We start from the raw sequence: 15126 nt of genomic DNA, 5'->3' as shown, positions 1-15126 counted from the left end.
ACAGCTATGGCTAATAACTTATTTTGTTCCTGTGTAAATCCAGCTCTGCTTTAAAAGTTACTGTTCCTTGATGATAGTAACACAAAAGCTTATGCTACCTACAATAAATTGTATTATTTTTCTGTTCCCATTTACACTCAAGGATGGTGATATAGGAAAATAGGACCCAGGGAGGGAAAGCAGTGACTAACTTTACAGAAAAACCCCAGTGTTCCATACAGAATCTAATAGCACTAAGGTAACTTTAAGTTCTTTATTTACTTCCTGTTACATGACTGCAGAAAAGCATAATGATTAGTAGTTCGTGCACACCAGAGTGAAATAAAATATTTTCTTCTCTCTCCAGGACCACTACCCTGTGTTTCTCGTGCCACATAAGACGCCAAATGTAGCCTACTAAGGAACTGAATGGTTAAGTAACATTCCATTGGTAATTTAGCATCTTGATGAAGAGCACAGAACTTGGTATTAAACTGTCTAACTTTGGATACTGGCTCTGTCACATACTAATTGTGGGCAAGTTTCTTGACCTCCATGTGCCTTAGTTTCCTCATTTTCAAATGGAAATAGCAATAGGGTTGTTGTGAGTACCTAGCCTATAGTAAGCACTTAATTTATAGCAACTATTATCATTATTATTTAGCAGTTACATAAGCCTGTGGCCTGTCCTTCCATAAGGTCAACGGGAAAGGCAGTGCTTTGGTCAAAAGTTATAGGACAGGAAGAATAAAGGGATTGGGGCAAAAACAAACTGACTTCTGTGGCTGGAATACTTCTTGGCCCTGGGTTTTACAGGAGTTATGCAATACTCGTGCAGTTATTTAACAATATGGCACTGCCATGCATTAAGTTTTTCGCTGTTAACTTTTCCTTTGTTACATTTTATTTAGCACTTCTTCAGCTAAACTTGAGTCAGAGAATCATAGTTCCAGAATAGAACATAGGGATCATCTAGTCTATGACTTCTGTGCTAAAAATGAGTAATCTGAAGCCCTGAATGTGAAAGACTTTGCCCAAAGGCACACAGAGAACTCCAAAATGAGCCAGGTCTTGAATCCAGATCTTGCCCTGTTCATTGTAATTTTCCCATTATATCATATTATTTAATATTTATTTCTATTCAGATTTGAATTTTTCTATAGTTATTTCACATTTTACATCTGTTAATCTGCATTCTTCCTCAAGTCTGGATGCTGCCACACTGGGTGCAGAGTAGTGTTCAGTAAAGACTTGTCAATATGTTGATTACATTTGGGGATATAGAAGTTACACATGAGATGGTATCTAGGGGGACACTGCAAGAGTACCACCATCCTGACTTTGGAAGGCTGTCTCAGAATATGTAAGAGCACATTCACCACTTAAGTATCCCATAGGATTGAGTAAAGATTCTGAATGCATAGACATTAATTCATTATGAAATCTAACATCACATCGATGCAAAGTTTAAGGATCCTAAGTTGCAAGCTAGAGGGAGTATAACAAACTGGTTTTAGGGCTGTCATACCTTCCTTCCAGTGCTCCTTTCCTAATTCTTGGTAACACATTCATCCCTATTCCACACCTAATGTTCAAGCCTTCTCACTATCCTTAGTTTACTGAAACCTATTTTCAGGAGAAATAATTCATTCTAAAACATAAATGACCTATGACAATTTTCACTCCATCCAGAGAAAGTTATAATTTAGCAGTAATCAAAGCCATACCTAATTCAAGTATTTTTTCTCATAAAAAACCCTAGTGGTATTCTCACAGCTAAATACAACAGATTCATATATAACCTCATCATATCTGACTTTTGTTCAGCTTTGGTTCTGCCAGGCACTTCCTACTTCTTGAAAGAATTTCTTTCCTTGGCTTTTGTTATTCCACACTTTTTTATTTCCTCTTTTTCTGATTATTCCTTATCTTTTTCTTTTCTTTTTTTTCCTTATCTTTTTCTTAATCTCCCTCTGATAATTCCATAAATCATAGTGTTCCCTCAGTGTTGTCCTAAGCTTTTTCATTTCACTCTACCTGCGTTCTATAGACTACCTTATCTACTACTATATCTTCAATTATTATATATAAGCTCATGATTCTCAAATCTGTATCTTGAGGCTACAGCTACTTCCTGAGCTCTAGATACCTACATATATACAAATAGATATAAGCACCTATTAGACTATTTGTATGTTCCATAGGTGTTTCAATTCAAAACTTTTCAAACAAAGTATAAAATTCCTCCAAAAGACTCTCTTCTTTCTTACCAGAATTACCATATACTAGGCAGACCATATATTCTGATTTGCCTGCAAATGTCCTGGTTTGCACCTGTTATCCTAGTCTAATATATAATTGCTCACCCTTTCATTTTAAAAATGTCCTAGTTTGGATAATGTTATATGATCACTCTGCCATCTGCCCATTCACACAATGTAGGTGATACCTTTAATTTCATCATCTACTAATAAACCCATATACAACCAACAAATCCTATGATTTCTATCTCCCTAATTTTAAAATTTAGCCAGTCCTCTCTTTCTGCATTATCTCTACCCTAATTCAGACAGCCATCATCTTTAAAATCATGGCTATGGCTAAAATCTCTGGAGAAAACACATAAAATAAACGTCAGAATACTCCAAAATGTGGAGGAAATAAGAAATAGTGGCTAAAGATCTCAAGACTCAAGGAACAACATGACATTCTTTTTTAGTGTATGTGTGTGTGTATGTGTGTTGCCTTCTATGTATCCTGGACTGGGCACTGGAATACTGAATAAGCCCACAAGTGAGAAAAAATATTTGCAAAAAATTGGCTGAAAGTTTTCCAAATTTCATGCAAGACATAAAGCTATGAATTTTAGAAGTGAGTTTACCCTAAACAGGATAAATGCAAATAAATTCACATACAAGAGCATCATAATCAACCTTCTGAATAAAATAAGACTACAATAAAATCTCAAAGGAGCCAGAAAGAAACAATACATTATATAGAGAGTAACAATAGTTCAAATGACAGGAGATTTATAATCTAAAACCATGGATGTCAGCAAAATATCCTCTGCAAATACCCAGATGAGGTAAACTAAGTTGATTTGCTCTAAAATAATTGCAAAAGAAAGTTTTTCAAACAGAAACGATATGATGACAGAAAAAAAAGAACAACCCCGAACATTGAGATTGAAGAAGAAGCAACCTAAAGAATAATATATCTAGAAAAAATATCCTTCGAAATGAAGGAAAATTAAGACATTCCCAAATAAACAAAAATTAATAGAAACCATTTATAGTAGTATTCTCCAACAAGAAATATTAAAAGGAGTCTTTTAAGATGAACTGAAAGGAAATGAGACAGTAACTGGAACCCAAAGGACAAAGTAAAGTTCACCAGTATGGGTGAGTACATAAGTAAATATAAAGGAGAGCATAAACATATATTTGTTTGTAGTACTTTTCTTCTACTCTATAATTTAAAGGAAAATTGCATAAAACATTATTTGCAAATAATTACATAACTCTGTTGATGGGTTGATAATATATAAAGATATAACAAGCATGACAATAATAGAACGAAAGAAAAAGAAAGGGAATGGGGCTATACTGAAACAAGTCTTTTTTTTATACTATTGAAATTAAGTTGATATTAATCTGTACTAGATTATTATACAGTAAGTTGTTAGTTGAAATCTATAAGGAAACCACTAAGAAAATAAATCAAAAGTGAAAGAAAAAGAAACAACAAAGGAATTGAAATGGTGCACAAGAAAATGTCTATGTAACACAAATGAAGATAGAAATGGAAGATTAGAGAAGAGTGTCCTGCAGTCATAAGACATTAAGAAAAAAACAGCAAAATTGAAGATCCATAATTGTGTTATCTGTAACTACATTAAATATAAATAGATTAAAGACTCCAATAACAAAGCACTGATTGGTAGAGTGGATTAAAATAAATAACAATATACAACCATATGCTGACTACAGAGACACATATTAGATTCAAAGACACAGATAGGTTGAAAGTAAAAAGAAGTTAAGAGATATACCATGCAAACAGTAACTAAAAGAGAGCTGGAAGGGCTATATTAATATCAGAAAAAGTAAATTTCAGGCATAAATTGCTATTCAAGACAAAAAGGACATTATATAACAATAAAGGGTAATTTAATAAGGAAGACATAGCAATTAAAAACATATATGCACCTAAAATTATAGCCTTGAAATACATGAACTAAAAACTGAGAAGGGAAAAGAGATAGAAAATTTAACGATAACAGTTGAAGACTTCAATATCCTAATTTTAATAATGGAGAAAACAACTTGGAAGAAGATCAACAAGGATATACAAGACTTGAGCAACACTATAAACCAACTAAACCTAACAGACAGTCATAGAATACTCCACACAATAACAGCATAATATACATTCTTCTCAAGTAAATATGGAGCATTATCCAATATAGAACATATATTAAGCCATACAACCTTCATAAACTTTAAAAGGATTAATATCACCCAAAGTGTGTTCTCTGACTATAATTAAATAAAAATAGAAATGGATACAAGGGAATGATGTCAGCAAAATTGTGGTACAGGAATTTTTAACATTTGTCTCCTCCCATAAATATCAATTTGAGCAAATTTTCATACATTAAAATACCCTCACAAGAGCCAAGGATTCCAGGTGAGGGATTATAGCACCAGAGTGAAGCATAGAAATGACAAAGACACATTGAGGAGGGTAGGAAAGATAGGTTCACACTACTCCCATTACACCTCCACCAAGCCTGGGAAGACCAGTGCAGAGAGAGATACCCACCCCATGAGAAAAGAAGAGTAAAGTGAGTGCCCAACTTCATCACAGGTAACAGAGCCAGCATGCCATGATACCAGTCCAACACCTGCCACCTCAGATGATTCCTTGAGGGTTCCCACAAACCTAGTCCCTCAGCTCACCCTGATGCCTGCTGACCGTAGCAGCCTCAGGCAACTCCTGTAACCCCAGGCAGCATTTTTGGCACCAGTCTCCCAGTGGGCTCCTGAAAATTCAGGCCCATATCTCACCACAATGCCTGCCAACCCCAGTGATCCAAGGCAGCTTTCATGGGATCAGGCCCCCAGCAGGTTACCATGAACCCAGGCCCTGGTTCTCCCCAGCACTTGCTGGCTTCAGTGGTCCCAGGTGGCTCCTGCAGCTCCATGTGGCTTCCTTGGCTCCAGGCTCCCAGAGAGCTCCATGAATGCAAGACACCAGCCCACCCAGGCACTAGGAAACTCCAGAGGTCCCAGGTGGCTCCCAAGGCTTCAGGCAGCTTCTATGGCATCAAGCTCCTGGTGGGCTTTGGCAAATCCAAGCCCCTGATCCATTCTGACACCTGCTGCTTCCTGTAGTCCCAGGAGGATCTTAATAAGCTCCTGTGATTCCAGGCTACCAGCTCACTTTGGTACCAGTCAACTACTATGGCATCACACTCCCAGTAGGCTCCCATGAACCCAGTTTCATACTACACCCAGTGCTGGCCAGCTCCCATGACCTAGAGTGAATCCTGTGGCTCAGAGTTCCAGTAAGATCCCATAAGCCCATTCCAGTACTGGACTGGCTCCTGTAGACCCAGACACTGGGCCCACACTAGTGGTCCCCAGCATGTGATTGACACTTGTGTACCCTGGATCCAGGATCACCCATGCGGACACAGACCCAAACCCATCACTACAGACTCGAGTCATGTCTTCCTCACTGAACCCAGGCTTCAGTTCCACCGCCTAGACCCAGGCATGAGGCTGGTTCTTATGTACCCAAACACCAAGCCTGACTAATGACTGATGCAGGGACCAGCTTTCAGTCTCAAGGACAGCAGTAGCAAGAACACCCATTGTCACCACCAGACCACCCAACCACAGTCTCTGGACAGGCTGACTGGTAAAGTGTTTTGTCTGCCAAAGCCAGTTTATAAAAACTGGAAAAGGTGCTTACATCTTCAACATCTGTCTCATCCACAGAGACCAACACAAGGCCAGAAGGGTCATGAATAATCAAGGAAATATGACTCCAAAAAAGAAAACTAATAAAACATCAACAAGTGACCCTAAAAAATGGAGATCTATGAACTGTCTTAAAACAAAAGAATGCATAATAATCTTCTTAGAGGAAATAAGTAAACTATAATAAAACATAAATAGACAACTTTAATAATTTTTTTCAAAAATGCACCAACAAAATAAGTTCAACAAAGAAATAGAAATTATTTTTTTAAAAAAAGCAAAGAGCAATCCAAAAGTTGAAGACTACATTAACTGAACTGAAGAATTCAATAGGAAGTTTCATGAGCAATGTTGATCAATCGGAAGAAAGAATTATTGAACACAATATGTGAAATCATCCTGAACAAGGAGCAAAAAGAAGAAAGAATGAAAAGAGTGAAGAACTTTTTTTAATTATTGGATACCATTAACAGAAAAAAAAATTATGTGTAATTAGAGTCACAGAAGGAGAACAGCTTTTTCAAGCAAAAGCTTATTTTAAAAAATGATGAATGAGAACTTTGCATTTCTGGGGGAAGATTTGGACACTCAAGTTCAGGAAGCTAATAGGTCATCCCAAAATTTCAACCTCAAAAGATCTTCTCTAAGGCACATTATAATAAAACAGTGTAAATCAAAGCAAAAGAGAAAACTTTAAAAAACAGTAAGAACAAATATACTCACATATAATGGAACCCCTTTAAGACAGAAACAATGCTGTAAAAAAAAAACTGAGAACCAAGAATAATTTACCCAGCAAAGTTACCTTTCATGAATAAAGGTGAGATAAAGACTTTCCCAAACAAACAAAAGCTGAGAGAGTTCATCATCACTGGACCTGCCTTACAAGAAATTTTGAAAGGAGTTTTTTGAGCTGAAATAAAAGGATGATAACTATTAATATGAAAACATAAAACATGCTGTTAAAGATAAGTATATAGTTAATTTCACAATTCTCCAACACTGTAATATAATGGTATGTTAATCAATTAACTTTAGTATAAGGTTTTAGAACAAAATATTAAAAATAATATCAGCCACAGTAAGTTTTAATGGATACACAATATAGGAAGAGGCAAATTATGATGTTGAAAATTAAAATATGTAGTGGTGTTGTGGGGAAGAAAAATGATGGAGTTTTTTGTATGCAATCTAAGTTTAGTTATTATCAGCTTATAATAGACTGTAACACCTATAAAAGGTTTTATAGAAGTCTTATAACAACCACAAAGTAAAATTTACAGTAGATACTCAAAAGATAAAGAGAAAGGGATCAAAGCATGCCACTATTGAAAATCATCAGTTCACAAAGAAGGACAACATAAGAGGAAGAAAGGAGCAAATGAACTACAAAACAAGAAAACAATTAATATGATGTCATTCATAAATCCTTACCTATCAATAATTACTATAAATATAATGAATTTAATTCTTCAATCAAAAGTCATAGACTGGCTGAATGGAATAAAAAACAAGATCCAGCTAATATGCTATCTAAAAGAAACTCATTTCAGCTTTAAGGACATACATAGGCTCAAAGAAAAGGAAAAATAAAGATATTGCATGCAAATGGGAAACAAAAAAGAAAAGGGTTAGCTACACTTGTATAAGACAAAATATACTTTCAGTCAAAAACTGTAACAAGAGGTAAAGAAGGTCATTATATAATGACCTTCTCTTGTTATAACTGTAACAAGAGATAAAGAAGGTCATTATATAAAGAGATCAATTCATAAAGAGGATATAACAACTATAAATAAGTACCCAACATCAGATTTCCTTCAGATATTAAGCAAATAGTAACAGATCTGAAGGGAAAAATAGAAAACAGTACAATAATAGTAGGAGATTTCAATAATCCACTTTCAACAATGGAAAGATAAGCTAGGCAGAAAACCAATGAGGAAATGCTGGTCTTGAACTATACCTTAGATCAAATAGACCTAACAGACATATTGAGAACACTCCAACCAACAGTAGCAGGATGTACATTCTTCTTAGACATGCATGAAAAATTCTTGAGGATAGATCATATGTTAGGTCAAAATAAGCCTTATCAAATGTGAGAAAATTGAAATCATACCAAGTATCTTTTATGACCACAATGGTATGAATCTGGAAATCAATAACAGGAGGAAAACTGGAAAATTCACAAATGTGTGGAAATTAAACAACACAATCCTGAACAACCAATGGGTCAAAGAATAAATTGAAAGGGAAGTAAAAAGATATTTTGAAATGAACAAAAAGGAAACACAACATACCAAAACATATGAAATGTAGCAAAAACAGTTCTAATAAGGATGTTTATAGCAATAAATTCCCACATTAAGTAAAAAAAAGGGACAACATAAATAACCTAACAGTACACCTCAAGGAACTAGATAGAAAAGAAACTAAACCCGAAGTTAGCATAAGGAAGAAAATAACAAAGATAAGAGCAAAATAAATTGAATAGAGACCATGAAAACAAGAGAAGAGATCAAAGAAACTGAGTTGTTTTTTTGTTGCTGTTTTTGGGGGTTTTTTTGTAAAGAGAAACAAAATTGGCAAACCTTTAGGTAGAATAACTAAGGGAAAAAGGGACAAGTCAAATAAATATAATCAGAAATGAAAGAGGAGGCATTACAACTGACACCACAGAAATACAAAGAATCATAAGAAATCACAATGAATAATTATACACCAACACATTGGACAACGTGGAAGAGATGAATAAATTCCTAGATTCATACAACCTACTAAGACAAAATCATGGAGAAATAGAAAATCTGAACAGGACAATAATGAGTAAGGAGATAGAATAAGTAATCAAAATATTGCCAACAGAGGAAAGCCCAGGACCAGATCGTTTCACTGGTGAATTCTACCAAATACTTAAAGGGAAAATAACAAGAATACTTAAAAAATATTTCAAAAAAATTGGAACACTCTCAAGCTAATTTTACAAGGTCAGTATTACCTGATACCAAGGCCTGGTAAGAACATTAAAAGAAAATAAAATTAAAGGCAATATCCCTGATATATATATAGATTAAAAATGCTGAACCAATGTAACTTCAACAGCAAATTAAAAGGATCTTATGCCTTGATGAAGTGGAATTTATCCTGGGATGCAAGGATGGCTTAACATATGCAAATCAATAAATGTAATACATAACGTTAATAAAACGAAAGATACAAATTATATATATATATATATAGTAGTCTCAACTGATACAGAAAAAGCCTTTGATATAATTCAACATCCCTTCATATTAAAAATATAATTCTCAACAAATTTCTATAGTAAGGTACCTCAACATAAGGAATGTACCTCATCAAATATGACAAGCACAACTGCCATTATACTCAATGGTAAACAGTTGAAAGTTTTGCAGCTAAGATGAGGAAAAAACAAGGGTGTCCACTATCACCACTCCTATTCATCATAGTACTGGAAGTCTTACCCAGAGCAATCAGTCAAGAAAAAGAAATAAATGACATCCAAATAAGAAAAAAAGATAGAAAATTTCTGTTTCCAGATGACATGATCTTATATATAGAAATTCCTAAATATCCTACCAATAAACTGGTAAAAATAATCAACAAATTTAGTAAAGTTATAGGATACAAATTAACAAAAAAAATGTGTTGTGTGTTTATACGCTAACAACAAATTATCTTAAATAGAAATTAAAAAGAATTCACTTACAACAGCACCAAAAATATAAAATACTCAGAAATATATTTAACCAAGAGTATGAAAGATGTAAATGCTAAATCGACATAATTTAATGAAATAAATTGAAGAACTCACAAACAAAAGGAAAGATTTTCCATGCTCGTGGATCATAAGAATTAATATCATTAAATTTATTCAAATGTCCATGATTACCAAATTAATCTATATATTCAATGCAATTATCAAAATTCCAATGGCATTTTTCAGAGAAATAGAGAAAAAAACAGTCCAAAAATGTATATGGAGAAATAAAAGACCCCAAACAGTCAATGCAATCCTGAGAAGAAAAGAACAAATTTGGAGACATCACACTTCCTGATTTCAAACAATATGATAATGCTATATTAATCAAAATATTATGGTACTCGCATAAAAACTGACACATAGACCAATGGACAAAATCAAAAGCTATGAAATAAAACCCATGTATTTACAGTCAATTAATATTTGAGAAGGGGACCATTACATCAAACCTTCTACACAGCAAAAGAAATAATTAACAAATTCAAAAAACACCATACAGAATGAGCAAAAATATTTGCAAACCATACATATAATGATTAATATCCAAAATACATGAGGAACTCATACAGCTCAATAGCAAAAAATGTGACTAAAAAATTGGCAAAGAAATTTAATAATCATTTTTCCAAAGAAGACATACAAATAATCAATAGGTGTATGAAAAGATCATCAGGAAAATGCAAATTAAAACTGCAATGAGATATCCTCTCACACCTGTTAGAACTATCAAAAGCCAAGAGATAAGTGTTGGTGAGGATATAGAGAAAGAGGAACCCTTGTGCACTGGTGGTAGGTATGTAAATTGACACAGCCACTGTAGAAAAGAATACAGAGGTTCCTCAAAAAATTAAGAACAGAATTACGATGAAATAAGTCACTCACAGAGAGACAAATACTGAATGATTGCACATATATGTGGAATTTAAAACAAAACAAAGCAAACAAAACAAATGCATAGATATAGATATCAGATTAGTTATTGCCAGAGATGGGGGTTGAAAGGTGGATGAAATAGGTAAATGGAGTCAAAAGGTACAAACTTCCAGTTATAAAATAAATTAGTCATTGGGCTGTAATGTACAGCATGGAGACTACAGTTAACAATTCTGTATTGCATATTTGAAAATTGCTAAGAGAGCAAATGTTAAAAGTTCTCACAAGAAAAAAGTTGTAACTATCTATGGTGACAGATGTTAACTAGACTTATTGTGGTGATCATTTCACAATATATACAAATATCAAATCATTTATGTATACCTAAAACTAATATCATGTATGTCAATTATACCTCAATAAAGAAATGAATTACTATCTCAAAGAGACATCCTCACCACTATGTTTATCACAGCATTATTTACAATAGTCAAGACATGGGAACAGCTTTTGTCCATTTTCAGATGAATGGATAAAGAAAATGTCAAATATATATATTCATCCCTAAAAAAGAAGGAAATTATGCTATTTGTGAAAACATGGATGGACCTTTGGGGAATTATGGTAAGCGAAATAAGTCAGACAAAGAAAGACAAACACTACATGTTCTCATTTATATGTGGAATCTAAAATAATCAAACTCATAGAAATAGAGAATAGAATGGTGGTTACCAGGGGTTGGGGGGTGGGCAAATGAGATGTTTGTCAAAGGGTACAAACTTTCAGCTATAAGATAAATGAGTTCTAGGAATCTATGTACAACGTGGTTTCTATAGTACACAGTATTGTATTATTTACTTGAAAGTTGTTAAGAGAGTAAAACTTAAATATTATCACCATAAAAATATAATTATGTGAGGGGATGGAGGTGTTTTTATTCTGGTAATCATTTTATAATACATATATGTATCAAGTCATCATATTCCATGCCTTAAATTTACATGTTATATGTCAACAATATCTCTATAAACCTGGAGAAAATATTAAAAAAACAACAAAATGAAAAAAAATGTGGATTAAAGCTGGAAAGCCCAGTAAGAATCTCCACTGCTATAAAAGTGGCATTTCCTAAAAAGGTTCAAGTATACAGTTGGGGCTTTATCAACTTTTATATCAAAAGGAATGGGCATGAAAAGTTGGGGTTTTATATTTAGATTTTAAATTTCTATTTAAAAGAAACAGAAAAAGAAAGCTGACAGATTTCTTCTCTCTTTTCTGGTGAATAACTGTTTAAATTCATCTACTTTGAATGGAACTGAAATTCTATAATATATAAGTGGAAAAATGATTGGAGCTTTATCTTAAAAATGAATATTAAAGCTATAATTTTTAAAATTAGAAATAAATAATAGAATGACCTTTTGAAATTTCACAAATATATAAGAAATTAAATACATACTCATAAATAACAAATGAGTCATAGGGGAAATCACAAGAGAATTTAGAAAATACTTTGAAATGAATGAAAATGAAAACACAGTATACTGGAACTTATTGGACACAACTAAAGTAGTCCTTAGAGGAGAATTTATAGATATAAACACATATATTGAAAAAGAAAAGAACTCAAATCAATTATTGGATCTCTTACCATTGGAAATTAAAAATAGAAAGAAAAAAATAAAACTAAACCCAAATCAAGTAGAAGGAAAAAATAATAAATATCAGAGCACAAATTAATGAGAGAAAGAATAGAAAAACAGTCGATAAAAACAATAAAACCAAAATTGATTCCTTGCAAATAACAATAAAATTGACAAGGCTTTCACTACACTGAAACAGAGAGAGAGCGAGAGAGAAATCTCAAATTACTAAAATCAGGATTGAAAAGAAGAATACTATTAGTGACTTAATAGAAATTTAAAAGTTTATATGTGACTATTGTGAACAAATGTGTGCCAACAAATTAAAAGCACAGGTGAAATGGATAAATTTATCAAACAGAAACGACTGAAACAGAATCAAAAAGAAATTTGAAAGTCTGACTAGACCTATTATAAGTAAAGAGATTGGATTAGTATTCATAAAACTGCCCACAAAGAAAAGTTCAGGACCAAATGACTTCATGAGTGAATTTTATTGTATTTTTAAAGAAGAATTAATACCAATTATTCACAACTTCTCCCAAAAATATAAGAGAAAACACCCCCCAACTCATTTGACATGGAGACAAGTATCACCCTGACACAAAAGCCAGTCAAAGATATCAAAAGGAAAGGGGGAAAAAAATGACAAACCAATATTCCTATGAATACACATGCCAAAATCCTCACTGAATTACCTACTAACTGAATTCAGCAATACATAAAAAAGAACTATATACCATGACCAAGGTTGGTTTAATATCTGAAAATCAATCAATATAATACATTATGTTAACAGAAGAAAAAATGGAAGCCACATGACCATCTCAATAGATACGAAAAAAAAGAAGCATTTGATAAAATCTAATGTCTTTTCATGATGAAAAATATTCAACAAACCAGGAATTAAAATTTCACTTCCTCAACCAGAAAAAGTGCATCTCAAAAAATCCACAGCTGATACTATATTTAATGGTTAAAACTGTATGTTTTCCTACTAAGATAAGGAACAAGAAGAAAATATCCACTCTAACCACTTATTTTAAATAATTTACCGTAAGCTATAGACAGTGGAATTAAGTAAGGAAGGAAAGAAGTACAGCTATGTTTATTTGTAGATGCCATAATCTTATATATGGAAAATCCTAAATAATCCACTAAAAATATTTTTGAAGTAATGAAAAAATTCAGCAAGCTTGCAGAATACAGTTGAATATTTTAAGAATGTATCATATTTCTATACACTAACAATAAATAGTCTAAGAATGAAGTTAAAAAGAAATACTATCTACAATAGTATCAAAAAGAATAAAATACTTAGAATAAATTTAATCATAGATTTGCAAAACATGTACAAAGGAAAGACTAAACATTGTTGAAAGAAATTAAAGGAAAACGAGAATAAATGGAATGAGTACTATGCCTATAAATTGGAATACATAATGTTGCTAAGATGGCAATACTATCAATCAATCTATAGATTAAATGCAATGCCTAGCCAAACCTCAGCTGTCTTATTGGTAGAACTTGACAAGCTTATCTTAAATGGAAATGGAAATGCAAAGAATGCAAAATACCAAACCACACTTGGAGTAGAAGAACAAAATTGGAGGATTCACATTTCTTGATTTCAAAACTTACTACAAATATACAGTCATCAAGTGGCTGTGGTGCTATCATTATGACAGACATATAAATCAATAGAATATAGTTAAAAATCCAGAAATAAGACCTTACATTTATGGTCAGTTGGTTTTCAACAAGAGTGACAAGAAAGGACAAGGGGAAAGGAAGAGTCTTTTCAACCAATTGTGCTAGGACAATAAGACATTCACATGGAAAAGAATAAAGTTGATAGCTGTGATAGTCTTTTTTTATATGTCAACTTAGCTAGGCTACAAGGCCCAGTTATTCAATCACATATTAATGTAAGTGTTGTTGTGATGTTATTTTGTAGAGTTGATAAAAATCCATAATCTGTTAACATTAATTAAGGGATATAATTTTAAGTAATCTGGGTGGACCAGATTCAATCAATAAAAATGTCTTTAGGAGAAGATGGCAGAAGAGTAAGATGCGGAGATCACCTTCCTCCCCACAGATACATCAGAAATACAGCTACACGTGGAACTGCTCCTATAGAACACCAACTGAACCCTGGCAGAAGACCTCAGACCTCCCAAAAGGAAAGAAACGCCCCACGTACCTGGGTAGGGCAAAAGAGAAAAGAAAAAACAGAGACAAAAGAATAGGGACGGGACCTGCACCAGTGGGAGGGAGCTGTGAAGAAGGAAAGGTTTCCACACACTAGGAAGTCCCTTCGCGGGCGGACACAGTGGGTGGCGGAGGGGGGAAGCTTCAGAGCCACAGAGGAGAGTGCAGCCACAGGGGTGCGGAGGGCAAAGCAGAGAGATTCCCGCACAGAGGATGGGTGCCGACCAGCACTCACCAGCCCGAGAGGCTTGTCTGCTCACCTGCCGGGGCGGGCGAGGGCTGGGAGCTGAGGCTCGGGCTTTGGTCGGATCACAGGGAGAGGACTGGGGTTGTTGGAGTGAACACAGCCTGAAGGGGCTAGCGCGCCACGGCTAGCTGGGAGAGAGTCTGGGGAAAAGTCTGGAGCTGCCAAAGAGGCAAGAGACTTTTTCTTCCCTCTTTGTTTCCTGGTGCGTGAGGAGAGGGGATTCAGAGCCCTGCCTAAATGAGCTCCAGAGATGGGCATGAGCTGTGGCTATCAGCGCGGATGCCAGAGACAGCCATGAGATGCTAAGGCTGCTGCTGCAGCCACCAAGAAGCCTGTGTGTGAGCACAGGTCACTATCCACACCTCCTCTCCCGGGAGCCTGTGCAGCCCGCCACTG

This window comes from Balaenoptera acutorostrata, chromosome X (genome assembly GCF_949987535.1).
Source record: "Balaenoptera acutorostrata chromosome X, mBalAcu1.1, whole genome shotgun sequence".
In the NCBI taxonomy this organism is placed as follows: Eukaryota; Metazoa; Chordata; class Mammalia; order Artiodactyla; family Balaenopteridae; genus Balaenoptera; species Balaenoptera acutorostrata.
This window is presented reverse-complemented; position numbering follows the sequence as displayed.